At 45.3% G+C, this 16,827-nt stretch overlaps 1 long non-coding RNA gene and 1 pseudogene across 1 annotated transcript; one reads left to right on the top strand and one right to left on the bottom strand.

Moving 5' to 3' along the window:
- Positions 1–16,827, bottom strand: part of LOC148006609 (uncharacterized) — a 2,902,548-nt pseudogene that overhangs the window by 2,735,166 nt on the left and 150,555 nt on the right.
- LOC147995878 (uncharacterized) lies at positions 753–7,293 on the top strand. Its single transcript, XR_015670219.1, has 2 exons — positions 753–976; positions 5,716–7,293. It is a non-coding gene; the product is annotated as an uncharacterized LOC147995878 (long non-coding RNA).

The raw sequence follows: 16,827 nt of genomic DNA, 5'->3' as shown, positions 1-16,827 counted from the left end.
TACCTTGAGCTGGTACTAGAAGGTCTCAGCCCCATGTCAACAGCTGCCCAGAGTAAGCTGCTGGATAAACCTCTGGGACAGCAGTGTTTCCTCTGAACATAAATAATAACAATTACATGTTTCTATGCTTCACACAGCTCACCAAACATTCTTTCTTAAGGGCTAGGCTTTCCCACACATGGACTTGTACACATGAACACACATAAATTTTTTTTAAATAAAATTTAAAAGTATTTTTCTCCTCTAAGACTTAAAAGCTTCCAGTTGGACAATCTCCCCCTGAATGTCTTTTTCATAAGCATTCTAGCGTTTAGATGTCAGCATTGACTACATTTGGCAGCTGATTATGAAAAGAGCATTATACAAATTCTAGGTTTAGAAATATAAAAATTAAAAGAATAAACCCCAAAAGGCCACAGACCCAGGGCTAAGCCCTGCAGCCAGGACTAACAGGCCATAAAGATAAAGGAGCACAGAAAACACTGTCCAGGCAGGACTGACAAGCCATAAAGAAAAGGAATGCAGGAACCAGCCTGAGTTAATGGGACTGACTCATGGGATGTCTGGCAGAAAGACATCTCCCCCCAGCTCACTCAGAGCCATCCTGCAGACCCTGAAAAGCCCCTGACTTCTAACACGTACTCTTTCTGCTTTGTTCTCACTGCTATGTTTGAATGAGCCAATTGTATGTAACCACGCCAAAACCCCCTAGCCTTCTCTATATAACCCTCTGACTTTTGAGTTTCGAGGCCGACACCTCTGTCTCCTGCGCGGGATATGTGTCGGCCCGGAGATCTCTGTAATAGGTCTCCGTAATAAACCTCGCCTTTGCTTATTACATCCAAAATGGTCTCTCTGTGTCTGGGGTCCGCGATTTCCCAAGACTTGAGTAAGGGTCTCTCTGCGTGGGATTTTTCATAATGGGGGCTCGTCTGGGATCTTCGCGACCACCCCAGACTCGGAAGACCCCTTGGAGGTGAGTTGGATGTTTGTCTGTGTGTTTCTGTGTGAGCGGCGCCGCAATTGTCAGTCTGTGTCTGTCTCTGTTTTGGTTCCGCCGTGTGTGTATATATGTGTGTCTTAGTACTGGTCAGTGTTAAGAGGGCAGATGGGTATTCCTGCCCTGTGTTAAGAGGGCAGATGGGTATTCCTGCCCTGTTCTAAGAGGGCAGATGTGTATTCCTGCCCTGTGCTAGGAGAGTGGGTGTGTATCCCCACTCAGTGCAGCTGCCTTTGTGGTTCGTGAGGACCCTCTGGCTGCCGAAGCGGGGGACGCCCCGGGGCCCGCAGGCTGCAGCCCCTGGAAGACATTCCACGGGCGGAGAACAGTCGGAAGAGCCCGGCTGTGGGCAGTCAGGAGGACCTGACTGTGGTTTTCTGGAACAAAGGAGATAGAGTGCTCCTTAGTGTCTGCTGTCTGTGTTCTGTTTCTGTGTTTGGTGTTCTTTTTCTTTGCCATGGGGCAGACTGTGATAACCCCTTTGTCTTTGATGGTGGACCATTATACGGATGTTAGGACAAGAGGACACTCTAAAATCCTGTTGGGAGGTGGAATCAGATGGTCCATCTCATCCCAAAAGCAGCTAAGGTTAAGCTGCAGTTTGGGCCAGGTACTGAAGGTACCAGGCATCTGTGAAAATTGGTTATAAGATGCTTTGTCTTGATATTGTTTGTCTGGTTTGTTTTCTGTGGTATTGTCGAGTGTCTTTTTGGCTTTTGTTTCGTTTTTGAATTTTGGACTGACGACTGTGTTTGAATTTGGACTGACGACTGTGTTTGAATTTTGGACTGACGACTGTGTTTGAAATCATGAAACTGTTTGCTTTGTTCGTCAAAGAGTTTTACTTGGTCCTTTTGGTGCTTAAGTTAAAAGTTAAAAATAATTTGCTTGAGAGAAATTGTTTTCTGCCAAGGAGTTTTGTCTTTCTCTCTTGAGCCTTCTCCCCAAGGAGAGATGCCCCTCCCTTTACTCCCCTTGATCAGCCTAGCTGCTGTTAACAGTTGTGTAAACAGACATTAACAAAAACCTTGAGGACAAAACCTCTTGTAAATAAAAAAGTTCCCCAGATTAGGCCTCCGGTATGAAACAAGTATAGTGAGTAAGAAACTTAATTTTATGGACCCCGCTCTAGTGGCGGTGTGTTGGTTGATAGCCAACGTTAATTTTTTAAAACATAGTGTTTTATCTGTGCTTGTGCTCCCAACACACAGTAGGGGGGAGCGAAATTAGCTGTGGAGCTGCTGCAGCGAGCATGAGGACTTCTCAAGTCTCACCCAATTTTTCTGGCTCTTCAGGAGCTGTTTAAAAGAAAAAGGCTTAAGGTAAAAAGAAACACTATAGAGAGATTTCTTAGTGAATTACTACACCTTGGTTCATGATCTCTGGGAATCTCACCGTGGACAGCTGAGATAAGCTGAAAAAAGATTTAAATTTTGCTTGGGAGCAAGGAATCTTAAAGGCGGAGTTTCAGCCCGTATGACACTTAGTGTGTAGCTGCCTAAAAGATCAGAAATGCTGTCAACAGGCTATAAAAAAGGGACAGGCTGTGTTAGAAATGCTACAGGAAGAATGATCTAAAAAGGCTGAGAGTGAGGTGGGGGAGGACTCTAAGAAAACAAGAACAAGAAAGGAATTTCTGCTTTTAGTGGCCAGATCTTCAACTCTTGCTCACAGAAAGAGAGTGCTCATTAGGAGATGTTCTTTAGGGAGCCTGCCTTATCTGCTGGCCCTATTCCAAGAGAGGAGTCAGTCTCCAGCATTAAATTACTTTTCTCACTGGTCATCATTAGCATGGAGAATGCCTTTGATCCTATCCCCACAGCAGCCAGTTCCTGCCCCTGTGGTCGAAATGTCCCAGGTTGGGGGACAGAGAAGCCCCTAAAATAGTTTCAAAGAATCTATAACAAACTGTGAAGAACTTTGTTTTGTTTTGCCAGTCAAAATTTAGAATTCAGGCTTTGGCTGTGGCCAAGGTCAGGAATAATGTTTTCTTTTCCATGGGCCTTTAGCCCACTGAGAAAGTTTGGTAAAGGGCTGCTACTGAGGTCCTGAAAGCCCCAGGTGAACTGGTTACAATTCTTTTGTCAGCTGCTTAGAATCTAACACCCAGGTTCTAACGTCTCTCCATCCTTTTGTTATTAGTTCTTACTGGAAGCCTAGTGCCATTTAGAGGATGGGTCTCTTGAGCGATAAAGCCACTGAGCTGGCACTAAAGGAAGGTACTCGTTAAGGGAAAATCTAAGTCCAGAGAGACAGCCGGTAGCAGATAGGCTGCCCCTCTGCTCACTTTTCTGTTTCACAGACACAAGGTCTTTTTGTCCCAAGAAAGCCTCCTGGCTTAGCTGTGTGACTAAATGCTATTTGCCCTCTTCAGTGGACCTTTATTCTCGAGATTCCCTTGTTTTCTCACCATCCCATTTAAGATGCTTGTTAGTAGCTGTTACAGGTCTTCTTTACCAGAGACGGAATCCTACTAGAGGCCAGAAAAAGTGTTCCAGAGATGGATGGAAGGCCCTCACTTCTGCCTGCTCTCTTCAAACGCCTAAAGGTAGGGAGTGCCAGGTCTGCCACCAGGCTCCAAGGGTGGGTCTCTGAGGGGCTAGAAAATGCCCCACCAATCTGGCTAAGATAAGGAAAGGATATAAAGAGAAAGTTACAAAAATTTGAAGGGTTAAGTTAAGTTACTGAGAGTTAGTGTAAGTTACAGAGAAAATAAGTTTGACAAAAAGAAGAGGAAGTTAGAAAGCTAAAGAGAGATAAAAGACGAGAGAGGAACATATACTGGCCACAGTAGTTAGGGAACCTAGGAAGATAGTACCTGACAACAGAAGAGAATTCCTGGCTAAAGATCAGTGTGCCTAAGATGAAGAAAAAGGACACTGGGTCAGGCACTGCCCAAGAAAGAACAAGAGGGGCCACTGGAGAGCTTCTTGGTCCTAGAGTGCTGGACAGTGACCCAATGCTCTGTGCTCCTATGCTCCAGTGGGCCAGTATCCAAAGACCTTGAGTACAAAGAGCTACTGGCAACAAACAATACTTATAGACTGCCCGAAGAACAGTGGACCTTGGCGTGGGCCGGGTAACCCACCCACTAATTCATGGTCATCCCTGACTGCCCCTATCCCTTGCTCATGAGAAAATTGCTCTCCAAATTGGCTTGCGTGGGCTGAAATGGCTGGATGAGGCCATGTGTATACATATCTATAGACTGTGTATGTAGAGCTTAAGACCTGTCTCAGTACACCAGTAACTGATGCTGGGAGATGAATGGCTTAGTGCTTTTCTGCTTGGAACACATCACTCCTGCCAGCCGGGCACTAACAATTATCACCCAATCCAAGACTTAAACTGTGATAGAGTGGCTGATAGAGTGTCCCAAAAGATGGGACCACTGGTCAGCTGCCATGGACTAGATTCTCCACTGGTTGGGGACAATCTGGTCACCTTGCTGCTCAATCCGGACCTGGAGCCACCACAGCACGAGTGTCAAACACTGACAGAAGCACATGGGTGGAAGAAAGACCTCTGCGACTGGCTGATTGACCCCTGCTGAAAGCCGAGGACGTTGTCCACAGACAGGAACAGTTCTCTTCATGACTGAAGGTCAGAGATAAGTGGGTGCTGCCATGGTGGACAACACAATGTCATCTAGAATGGCTGAACCCCAACCCCCAGCACATCAGCGCCACAGATGTCTTTGCCATCTCTTAGATGCCCTGATGAAGCCAACAACTGTGAGTACTATTCATTACTCAGGATATCTGAAGGAAGAGATTCAGTGACATGGGACAGTAACAAAGCAGATAAAGTGGCTCAGGAAATGGCTATACAGGAGCCTATCCTGGTTACAGGCCTACAAGAAACAGCCACTGGGAACTGAGATTAGACTAAGAGATGGCCTCACTTAGAATGTACAACAGAAGAAAAGGCCCAAGTTGTTTAAAAGATAAAAGGACAATGACACACTTGGGGAGAAAGCTATACCCCCCAGAGAACAAACAAAAGACTCACTCTGCCAAATTAAAAAATGGACTCATTTAAAAGATAAAAAATTTGTCCAAGTAGTGAAGTGTATATAATAGACTTTAAGATTTTAGCCAGAGAGACAGTAAAAAGTATAAGATATGTCAATAAGTAAATGCTTAACAAACAAACAGGACAAAGAGACCTAGAGAGTTTAGTAAAAAGTCGAAGTGAACTTCACTGAGATAAAACCAGAAAAATATAATCACAAGTATCTCCTAGTGCTTGTAGATACTTTTTCAGGAATAGATAGAAGCTTTCCTCACCAAACGAGAGACGGCCTCTACAATCATCAAGAAGATACTGGAAAAAATCTTCCCCAGGTCTGGAATGCCCAAGGTAATCTGGTCAGACAACGGCCCTACTTTCGTTGCCAAGGTAAGCCAGGGTGTGGCCAAGTATTTAGAGGTCGATTGGAAATTACATTGTATTTACAGACCTCAAAGTTCAGGACAGGTAGAGTAAATAAATAGAACTCTAAAAGAGACCCTGAACAAATTGACCATGGAGACTGGCACAGACTGGGTGACACTCCTTCCCTCTTGCTCTCTTCAAAGCAAGAAATACCCCTTCCAGATTCAGCCTTACCCCCTTTGAGATCTTATATGGGGCCTCAGCTCCCCTGACTGTATTAGATGATGTTACTGAACCAACATGTCAGAGTGCCATAGTAATAATGATTTGTGTGCCAGGCTAAAAGAACTACAGGTGATACAGAAAGAAATCTGCTCACAGCTGACAGCAGCCTATGCCCTGGAGACCCCTGAGACATCTCATCAGTTCCAGGTCGGAAGCAGCTACACTGAGCCCAGACACTCGAGCCTCGCTGGAAAGGACCATACCTGGTGCTGCTGACCACCCTGACAGCTGTCAATTCTCAGCCCTCACCAGCCGTGTACTAGCTGTTGGGGCTGAGAGCTGAGACCTAGAGGGACACTCAACATGTTTGCCCTGGGTTCCATCGAGATAGGTGTGGGGATAGGCTTGATTTCTATTACAAATGATGTAACATTACATATGTTAGTACTCCTAACACTTCTTGGGACTGTGCCTCAGGGATCACAATCTATATAAGTTTAGAAGTTCTAAAAGCTAGTCATGACCTTGGTGTATAGGTTTAGATAGTGTCCAGATAGAATCCTGATGCTAAAAACTTAATAAAAAAAAGTTGAGAATTACTTAAGGCTATCTAGGTGCTACAGGACAACACAAAGACATCTGCTGTTGCTCTACAATACAAGGCTTATAGAGAATTCAGAACTGCCATTGACTCAGATATAAAAAGAGGGAAGGACTTTTTAGCTGACCTCCAAGAATACCTAACCTCCCTCTCAGAGATAGTCCTTCAAAATAAGAAAAGATCAGACCTGATATTCCTTAAAGAAGGACTCTGTGTGCTATACTGAAAGGAAAATGTTGCTTCTATACAGACCATTCAGGAGTAATTAAAGTCTCCATAAATAAACTTAGAGAAAGGTTAGACAAAAGACAGACAGAAAAACACATCAGAGATGGTTCGAGAGCTAGTTTAGTATATCTCCCTGGATGACTACCCTACTCTCTGCTACAGCTGGGCCATTATTAATAATTTTCTTGGTTTTAGTTTTTGGCTCCTGCGTGACAAACAGGTTAATTGCTTTTGTTAAAAATTGAGTGGGTGCTGTGCGGTTGATGGTTGTGAGACAACAATACCAGTCAGTTAGGACAACTGGTGAGACCAAATACGAGACTTGATATCAAAATTCTAAGATTAGAATTATTTAGTAGGAGAAGACGGGAATGAAAAGAGAATTATACAAATTCTAGGTTTAGAAATATAAAAATTAAAAGAATAAACCCCAAAAGGCCACAGACCCAGGGCTAAGCCCTGCAGCCAGGACTAACAGGCCATAAAGATAACAGAGCGCAGAAAACACTGTCCAGGCAGGACTGACAAGCCATAAAGAAAAGGAATGCAGGAACCAGCCTGAGTTAATGGGACTGATTCATGGGATGTCTGGCAGAAAGACATCTCCCCCCAGCTCACTCAGAGCCATCTTGCAGACCCTGATAATCCCCTGACTTCTAACACGTACTCTTTCTGCTTTGTTCTCACTGCTATGTTTGAATGAGCCAATTGTATGTAACCACGCCAAAACCCCCTAGCCTTCTCTATATAACCCTTTGACTTTTGAGTTTCGAGGCCGACACCTCTGTCTCTTGCGCGGGATACGTGTCGGCCCGGAGATCTCTGTAATAGGTCTCCGTAATAAACCTCGCCTTTGCTTATTGCATCCAAAATGGTCTCTCTGTGTCTGGGATCCGCGATTTCCCAAGACGTGAGTAAGGGTCTCTCTGCGTGGGATTTTTCAATTAAATACCACAGATCATGTCCCTCCTGGGTTATGCTGTTACCCTCAGTTCCCAGTGACTGGTTCCATTTCATGCCTTTCTTAAACAGCCACGTACAACCTTTGACACTGTGACACATTATCATCTACAAAGTTCACACTTCAAGAACCATGACCGATTGCAAAAGAAAACTCTCTGAAGGTTTTAGATCAGTTTACAGTTTTGTGCTGGGCCATAGCCCACTCCTCAGTTTTCAGACAACTGTACATACACCCACTTTCCAATAACTGTGTGCTCTTCCTGGGCCAGGAAAATACAACCCCCAACAAAAGGCCACTCAAAAACACATCTGTAACACAAAATCCCTTTGAGGAAACTTTTGATTCGTGCCTTTAAATCTCTTTAGATAGAAAGAACTCACACTGAATATTTTAGGAGATTGTTAGAAGAATTTGAAAGTTCTAGAACTTTTAAAAGAAATCCATGCCTTTGGCTTTAACAAAAACAAATGCTCATCAAACTTCATCAAGCAGAAAAGGAGACAGGAGGCAAAAGCTTTTGAATGAGACTTTCTGTTTTCAGTTTCTCTGTTTTCCAACCCAGCTGTTCACTCCTCCCCCCCATCCTCCAGTTTGTTATGTTTTAAATCCTCTAAAGATTAGTAATGATGCTCTTAACTGTCTTCTGAGGAACAGACTAATGCAGGCACTCAAAACATAACATATACTAACAACAATTCCTGGCAATACATTTATAAATGAAAATCAGAGACCTGAGGGTGAAATAAGTTGCCTTAGCATAGCCAAGATTCAAACTTGAGAACAACGGCCCTACCCTAACTATTACTCTATACTCTGTTAAACACAAAGTGTTTTCTTCCCTCCTGAACTATTTCTCTAAACAACTCCTGAACCTGCAGAAAATGTCCCAGCAGAACCAGAAGGTCCTCTTTGCTAGGTTAATGTTTTTGTCAATACACAGACAGAAAAACTGTGAAGTTGAAATGCTGTGGAGAGAGGTGTGACCTCTGACACATCCTCCTGGCAGAGATCATTGAGCAGGGAGAGCAGGAGATAGGTGTGGGGGAGGATGAATCTGGGACCAGTTTCCCAGTCCATCAGGGTGGATGAAAAGTTGTTCCCTCTGGGCATTCCCCTGCCTTCTTCCTGCTACCTTTAGTGCTAGTGAGTCACAGAACCAGGTTAAGGTGGTTCAGGGGAGGTGAAGGCCACAGCTGTGGGGACAAGAACCAGAACTAATAGCAGACACAGGTGTCTATACCATGTTCTCTCCCTAAGGCTCTTCAACATGTTTGCCTAAGTCTGCACAGCTAACTACCACAGTCAAAGCTAAATGGCTGTACCCTCCATCCTGCAATGCCTATGAAGCCTCACCTTCTCTGAACTTGCAAACCGAAATTTTTCATTACACGTGGGAGGAGAGCTGGCTGTATAATCCAGGCTGGCCTAGAATTCTCTATATGGCCCAGGCTACTCTTGAACCAAGACAATCTTTCTGTCTCAGCCTGCCCCAGCCTTCCCCAGCCTGCCCGGTACAGGGATGGGCCCAGGTGAATGACCATATCAAGTTTGTCAACTCTGCTATATTTTCTTTAAACAAAACCTCAAATGCCCAGTTTTTCAATGCACTTGCCTTGAGCTTTAGAACCCACGTGGTCCTCCAGTCCTACCACATACCTCCCTCTACTCAGGGGTGGCATGTACCAGAATCAGGGTAATTAGGAAGGATTTCTCCTTCCAAAGGAGCGACGGGAACATCTGGCTGTGAAAGCACTGGCCATGCCTCTGGATAGGACCTGGTGTTTCTGTTCCCAACGTCTTTCCTGCCTGGAGTTAGGAAAGCTGCATCTGCCTGTGGAGGAGCTGGGGTTCTGGTGCCCACTGGTTCCAAAAGCAATGCTGGGTCCTTGAAATCCAGGACCTCTACCTCTCCCACAGGTGGCCCCTGTTTGATTTGACGGACCAAAGAAGTCAATTCTGTTTCCCGGTAGGATGGCCAGTTACCAGGTGCTGGGTGTGGCAAAGGAGAAGCGTGATCAGAATCTGGAGACGTGGTGCCAACATCCACAAAGCTCGAATTAGCCTTTGATTTGAAAGACACATCAATACATCGATTCTGCTGTGGTCTTCCAGGGCCTTCCCCGGTTCAATTGGTGGGTATTCTACATCTTCTCCAATCTCCTTGTGATAATTGCAACTGTCCTCAGTACAGATCTCCAGGGCTGCAGCATGGTTGAAGGAGTGCTCCAGTGCTGAGGAGCAGGCTGTGGAATGGTCACCTCTGACCGTGACTGGCCAGACATTGTCCAGGGCCAGCCTGCTGCTGATGTGAAAAGCCCACGCCCCAAGAATCCCCGGGTTGCTTAGTCTAAGAACAGAGGAAAGAGTGGATTGTAACCAGTCCATTCATCCTTCTTCAGAATTCATATTGAAATCAAAAGACTTTAACGATCAAAGTCAAACTTTCCATGCTATGCCAAACAGAAGCAAAGCTTCTAAGTAACTGAGATAAATACCGTACAGGAACTTTGTTATAAGCTGCCTTTTGTCTGGCATTGTGTATGGAACACTAAGCCATCAGGTTATATATCTGCTCCAGAAGCCCAAATCAAATATTCTGTCAAAAACCTGGCTGTCTTGAGACCAAACATGGAATGCAAGAATATTTTATGCTTTCTCGACGTGAATGAAAACTTAAATCAGACTCAAGCTTACTTAAGCTTAAAATTCCTAAAACACTTAAATAGTACTGATTTCTACAAGCCATGCCTACACCAGTGCTTATCAGTCTTCACTGTACTCTGCAAGATAGGGGTGGTAGCTGTGCTAGTTCTTAGTGAGGAAAAAGTTGGTTTTGAGAGGTTAGCTAATCTTCAGATCATACAGCCAAAAGTTGGCAAAGCCACGGCAAGAATTTCATGCTACCACGAAACTTTGTCTTCCAAACATCTCTGTGTACTCTGATTCACATGGACTAATATATTAATGACAGAGGATGATAGATCTATCAGTACTTTTTAATGACCAAGTCTAAAACAATTTTTGAGCAAAAGTTCAACATAGGTAAGATACAAATGTATTAATCAAAATGAGGCTCAGTATTTGGGAACAGATCTTCATTTTCTCTGTAGAGTAGACCATGAAACCCTGTTAGTTCCAAAGAATCTCTTTCCTCAAAGAAGTCTCACCAGATAGTCCCAGCTATCCGGAAACTTAAGATCTTCTGCTGGGATGTGGCACTACTCTTGCCAGCTCAGTCACCTACTATCTCAGTGTCAATGGTACGCTTGCTGTGAAGAGGACAGCCATGTGTAAGATGACTCCTAACCCTAACAGAAAGCTCGGGTTAGGAAGGCTCTGGAAGGATGAAGGAACGCCCATTCAGAGCCTGCCCCACATGTGGCCCATATATATACACCCACCGAACTAGATAAGATGGATGAAACAAAGAAGTGCAGGCTGACACGAACTGGATGTAGATCTCTCCTCAGAGACACAGCCAGAATATGGCAAATGCATAGGCGAATGCCAGCAGCAAACCACTGAACCGAGAACGGGACCACCCGATTGAAGGAATCAGAGAAAGGACTGAAAGAGCTTGAAGGGGCTTGAAACCCAATATGAACAACAATGCCAACCAATCAGAGCTTCAGGTGACTAAGTCACTACCCAAAGACTGACCCTGGGCTCCAACTGCATAGGTAACAATGAATAGCCTAGTAAGGGCACCAGTGGAAGGGGAAGCCCTTCATCCTGCCAAGAGGGAACCTCAAGTGAACGAGATTATTGGGGGGAGGGCGGTAATGGGGGGAGGATGGGGAGGGGAACACCCATATAGAGTGGGAGGGGAAAGGTGTTAGGGGGATGTTGGCCTGGAAACCAGGAAAGGGAATAACAATTGAAATGTAAATAAAAAATACCCAATTTAATAAAGATGGAGAAAAAAATGACTCTGGAAAACGGGACCTAGCCAATGATATCAATCCTGTGTTTGCACAAAATACCAAAGCTCAAATTATCCCAGAATCTGTAATTTCCTCAAGAATCAACAATCAAGAATAAGAGGGAATGGCTAAAAAGAGGTATAAGATTCACTGAATCTTTGTTCACTGGGGCAAGTATTCATCATTCTAGTCTAGGTTTCTACTGCAATAATGAAGAGAGTTGAGGTTTTCTTCAGTTCTCTATCTCTCTCTCATTCTGTGCACTGTCCAGTAGCCACTACCTGTACCCAAGTGTATTCATGATACTCTGCTGCACTGGCTGGATTTCGTCACCTTGATGTGGACCTGAGAAGAGATTGCCTCAATCACACAGTCCTGAAGGCAAGTCTGGGGGAGGGGCGTCTTGCATGAAAAGTGTAAGAAAGGGGAAAAGTATGTCTTCTAAGGTGAGTTTGCCTCACTTAAGGCAGATTTGGAAATTATTTTCTCTTCTGTGATATAAACAGTTATTACTGTACTTATCCTGTGGGACTGTGTCGAGAAGACAGTATAAAACACTCCTGCAAGAAGGTAAGGAGAGGGGGGCAGAGGGATAGCTCCCTGGTTGAGATCATTGGCTCTTCTTCCAGAGGACCCATGTTCATTTCCCAGCACTCACATGACAGCTCACAACTGCAGGTACTCGGGTCCAGGGTATTCCATGGGCACTGCATGCAACCGTGTGTAGGCATATGACCCATGTGCATAAACACAATTTTAAAAATTTAAAGAGAAGTCTGATGGTGTGAACAAACAGACTATTTAACAGTTGTCTAAGTAGTTTGCCCTTCGACCCTTACTAACTAAGGTCACCAGAAAGACTGTGGCTCAGCTAGTAGAGTGCCTGGTCAGCCTGCACTCTCGGTTCAGTTCCCATCAAATGGGTAGGGTGTGATGCTGCACACCCACTATCTCAGCACAGGTCAGTCAGGTCAAAAAGATCAGAGATTCAAGATCATCCTCCATTATGAGGTTTGAGGCCAACCTGAGATGCATGGGGGTGGGGGGGGATCAAAAGCAAAACAAAAGGAACAACATAAACGTCAGACTCCCCACTTCAAATCGTTCAAGGCTGCCTACTTCCAGGAACCAATTGCAGTCCTCAGAGGGGACAACGTCTCTACCCTTGAGTGCTCCTGCATCAGATCCCAGAACCCTGCTCTTCTGAAAGACACTGTGCCTGCCATGCCCCTAGTACATTAACCTCCAGTGCACAGGCTGATACATGCTCTGCCTTCTATCCTGGAGAAATTGCTTGCTCACTGAAACCTACCCTAATGGAATCCATGAATCAAGATGGGTTAGGAGGAAGCTCTAGCTGGAGAGTCTACCATATTACCACAACAAAAGGTTATCAATAGTGTTCCTACTAAATGTAAGAGAGGCCATTCAGAGTAAGAGCATTCCGCTTAGAGTCTATGTCTATTTCAGTGCCGATATAAGGAAAATGTGTAAAAGTAGTTTCTGAATTAACAAATATCAGATAGAGATATGTTCAGATAGAGAATTATATATGATATATATGACTGTCTGCATATATAACCCTAACCCTAACCCCTTACTCCTAACCCTAAACCCTAGCTCCTAACCCTAACCCTGTGACATAGATTTTTTTTAACATTACAGGAGAAGCTGGGAAGGCAGCACAGCCTATGAAGTGCTTGCTGTGTGTGCATGAAGTCCTGATTTGAATGGCAGCACCCAGATCAAAAGCAGGTCGTGGCAGCACACTTGTAATCTATGCCCTGGAGAGAAAAACAAGCAGATCCCTAGGGCTCACTGGCCAGCAAGCCTAGCCTAACTGGGGAGCCCCAGGTCCCAGAGAGACCCTGAGTAGAAAGACAAGATGTCTCCCAAGCAAAGACATTTAAAGTTGACCTCTCGTTCACACATGCATATGCACACATGTGCATGCACACCCACACTCTCACTCATAAATTAACAAGTTTTAAAAAGACTGTAAGAAAATATAAATATTAGAATTGGCGACCTAGTTGCTTGTATTAGAAAAGTTTATTTTTTTCCACTATAAGCTTGTTATACATGATATTAGATAAACGTTTTAAAAAGAATGTATGAATGGATGACTGAGCGAATGAAACTTAACAGTGGGGACTGTCTTCTCTAGCCCTCTAGCTGGCTGGCCTGGGCCAAGGAGGCAGTGTTTGAGTTGAAGGTATTCTGTTGAACTGTAATAGAGATGTCAAACCCAAGGCATTACAAGACTAGTCAGAAAACAAAACTGGATGTTAACCTGTCAAGTAAGAAACTGAAACTTAAAACAATTTCTCCATCTCTGCTGGTGCAGGTTTTAGGAAAACATGTCTCTTCCTTTAAGTTCACAGAACAAACACAGGAACAATGGGCAAGCTCTTAGGGAAGACATCACTTCTGTAGCTCAGAGGCACTAAGGGAGTTAAAGCAAACACAGATTTGCTCCAGGTCTATGACATTTTACACCCAGGTGGAATTTCACAAGAGGACTCTGTCTCTACCTACACCAGGAATGAGGCCATTTACCCTCACCCACCCATACCTGCTTCACATGTTGCCAAGACCAAAGCCAGAGCAGAGTTGGTGTTTTCTCCAGGGAGACTGCAAAGCAGGCTCCTGCAGACAGAAGTATGTAAACTGTTACAAAGGCAATGTGGAGAAAGCTACAAGGAACTTACTAAGAAGTTCATGGCATGCTTGCTCACTCTCCTGTGATGTCAGCTAAGGCTGTGTAGTGTTTTGACACTTTAAAAAGTGTTGGCTTTGAAGAGGTGGCTTAGCACCTAGTAGTCCTTTCAGCATGCTAGCTCAAATCTCTGTATCCATTGTCAGTCAAGCAGTTCACAACTGCCTGTATGTAACTCCAGCTTCAGGGGGCCCAAGCCCTCTTCTGGCCCTACCAACAAGCAGACACAGAGAAAGACAAACACACACACACACACACACACACACACACACACACACACACACGAATAAAATAAAAACCTTATAACGCGTTTTATAGTATTGATTATAGTAAAAACGTCATGGGAGCAACGTTAATGACCACTAGGAAGGGTGAGATTTTATACGGTTGTAATAAATGTTATAGAAATGCACTGACCAGAGCATACTAAACAGCAGAACTAGCAAGTGAAACAGTAATATGGGCACTGTGGACCCACTGTTGTCAACGGCAACAATATTAAAGAAATAACTAGAAATGTACACACAAACCTACGGGTTATTTTTGGTTTCTCCAGACAGGGTTCCTCTGTATTTTTTCCTGGAACTCACTTTGTAGACTAGGCTCGCCTAGAACTCACAGAGATCTGTTTGCCTCTCTGACTCTGCTGGGATTGAAGGTGAGTGACACCACACCCAGCTCATACAAAAAAAAAAAAAAAAAGTTGTTCCTTTTTAAATTTCCCAAATTTTTAATTTTTTGATGAACATGTCATTAGAAATATTTGTGTACTAATAGGTGATTCCAGAAAAAAGAAAAAAAAAAAAAACCTGTAAAGTGCCTTAAGTTCCCTCAGAGTCTTTGGTATCTACACCTTAGTCCCTCATTTTACTAAGCAATTTTCTTAGTGTTGAGGAGCAGAATCAAGGGAATGCCTCTTAGCCAATGTCTTAGTTTCCTGTTCAAGCCCAACCCTTCTGTTTATTCAGCTGCAGGGTACCCCTCGCTTACCTCTCCAGACCATGCAGCCCCAAGCCTGTCCTCCTCCTAGGCGCCCACTTGCTCCCAGGTGGCCAGGAAGAAGTGGGTAGTGGGGAAGCTGGACCCGGTCAGCGGGAAGCCTGTGCACAGGTAGCAAGCAGCCAGACTCAGCACATCCCAGGATGTGTCCTCCATACAGGATCCGGCCACTGCTGTGACTCCACTGGATGTCAGCCAGGAATGGGGCGATGGATGGGAAGTCAGTTGGAAAATCATCAATGACATATTAAGTCTCCCTGGGTAAGTCCTGGGTGGAGATGATGCCATTGGTGCCCACCTACAATAAGACCACAGGGCGGTGAGACAGTTCAGCAGGTAAGGGCATTCTGCTGTCAAACCTGATGACTTGAGTTTTAGGACCCAACAGAGGGTGGGATTAAAAAAAAAAAAAAAACTGGTTGTTCTCTGCTCTGCATGAGGTAGCACGTGAATCCCTCCCCACATAAACATTTTTAAAGGGCAAAACGGTGGTCGCTCAAACTGGTGGTGGGCAACCACCAGTCGAATTCACCTACGGTCCGAGTTCTACTCGAGTCAAGAAGACTCCCTCCTCTTTGCAGGTTGAGACACATCCAGGGTAACAAACTCAACTTTGGCGACAGTGCTCAAGTGCACTGCGACCCACAGGTGCGGCCACTCTTGAACCAGCTCATCTTTCTCCACCACTGCACACCTTGGGCGCCGTGTCCTTAATTAGATTGCTATGCCTGCGTGCACAGCCTCCCACTGCCCCTAAACACAAACCGCACTAGCAGATTCAACTTCATCTTCCTGCCTGGGAAGTTGAAGTAGAGGGGGACGGTTCCAACTCTCCCTTGAAATGATCCTTATTCCTCCACAGTAGGGATCAAGAAGCTGCAGCGCCACTGCTAAGCCCGGTCCCCACCGGCGATGACAGTTAAACATTGAGGTTAGTTGCTCCACACCCTGGGAAGAAACTACAACCCCACACCAAGCCACGCACCTCTGGGAGCTGAACTTAGAAAGAGGTTGCTGAACTGTTCACCATAGAAGCATAGAGGTACTGCTAGCTTCACAGCCGGGGAGCTTTCAAAGTCGCCCTCCTGTGGCAGCAGATCTCCCCACAACTCCCCGTAAAGAAAGAGCTCCACAGGACACAGAGCCCCGGCTCCTGACAGCAGCATGAGCACCAGGAGCAGCGATAGGCGGTGATGGCGCATGGCTGTGGGGTCCCAAGACATGCTCATTCCTCCCTGGCTCTGCCCTCCACACCTCGAGTCTCTGCAGGCCACTGTGCCTGCCAGATGCCCACTGGGACCTTTGGCCCGCAATTCAGGCCCAAAAACCGTGCTGATTGGCTACAGCTCTCAGCCACTGACCAATCAGAGACTCTGAGAAAGTATGCCAGCGGCCACTACAACTGCTTCTCATTAGGTTTCCTAAGACTGTTCTAGTTTGGTGGAGCAGCCAGCCCGGGAAGGTGAGACTGTTGGCTGGATCTGGTCTGGGCTGTCCCAAGTACTCCTGGGCTACCCACGACTCTCCAGTATGGGTAATGACGCTGCAGGAGGTGATCTCCTGGGCTGGAGGGACACTCAGTGCGCAGGCAGCTGTAGGCTCTAAGCGACTCTGTGCTCTAGGTTGGCAGAGCGAGGGAGGGTAATGAGATTACACACTGGAGTTTTCTCCCTGCCCTGTCGTCCCAGGTACCCCTCTCACAAGAGGCCAGGCCTTCTGATAAAGATTCAAAGAAGCTTTGTCTCTATCTGGGGACTGCTCCGCCCCACCCACATTTCCTGCTGAGAAGCA

Source organism: Rattus norvegicus, chromosome 2 (assembly GCF_021556685.1).
Source record: "Rattus norvegicus strain SHRSP/BbbUtx chromosome 2, alternate assembly SHRSP_T2T, whole genome shotgun sequence".
NCBI lineage: Eukaryota > Metazoa > Chordata > Mammalia > Rodentia > Muridae > Rattus > Rattus norvegicus.
This window is presented reverse-complemented; position numbering and strand designations above follow the sequence as displayed.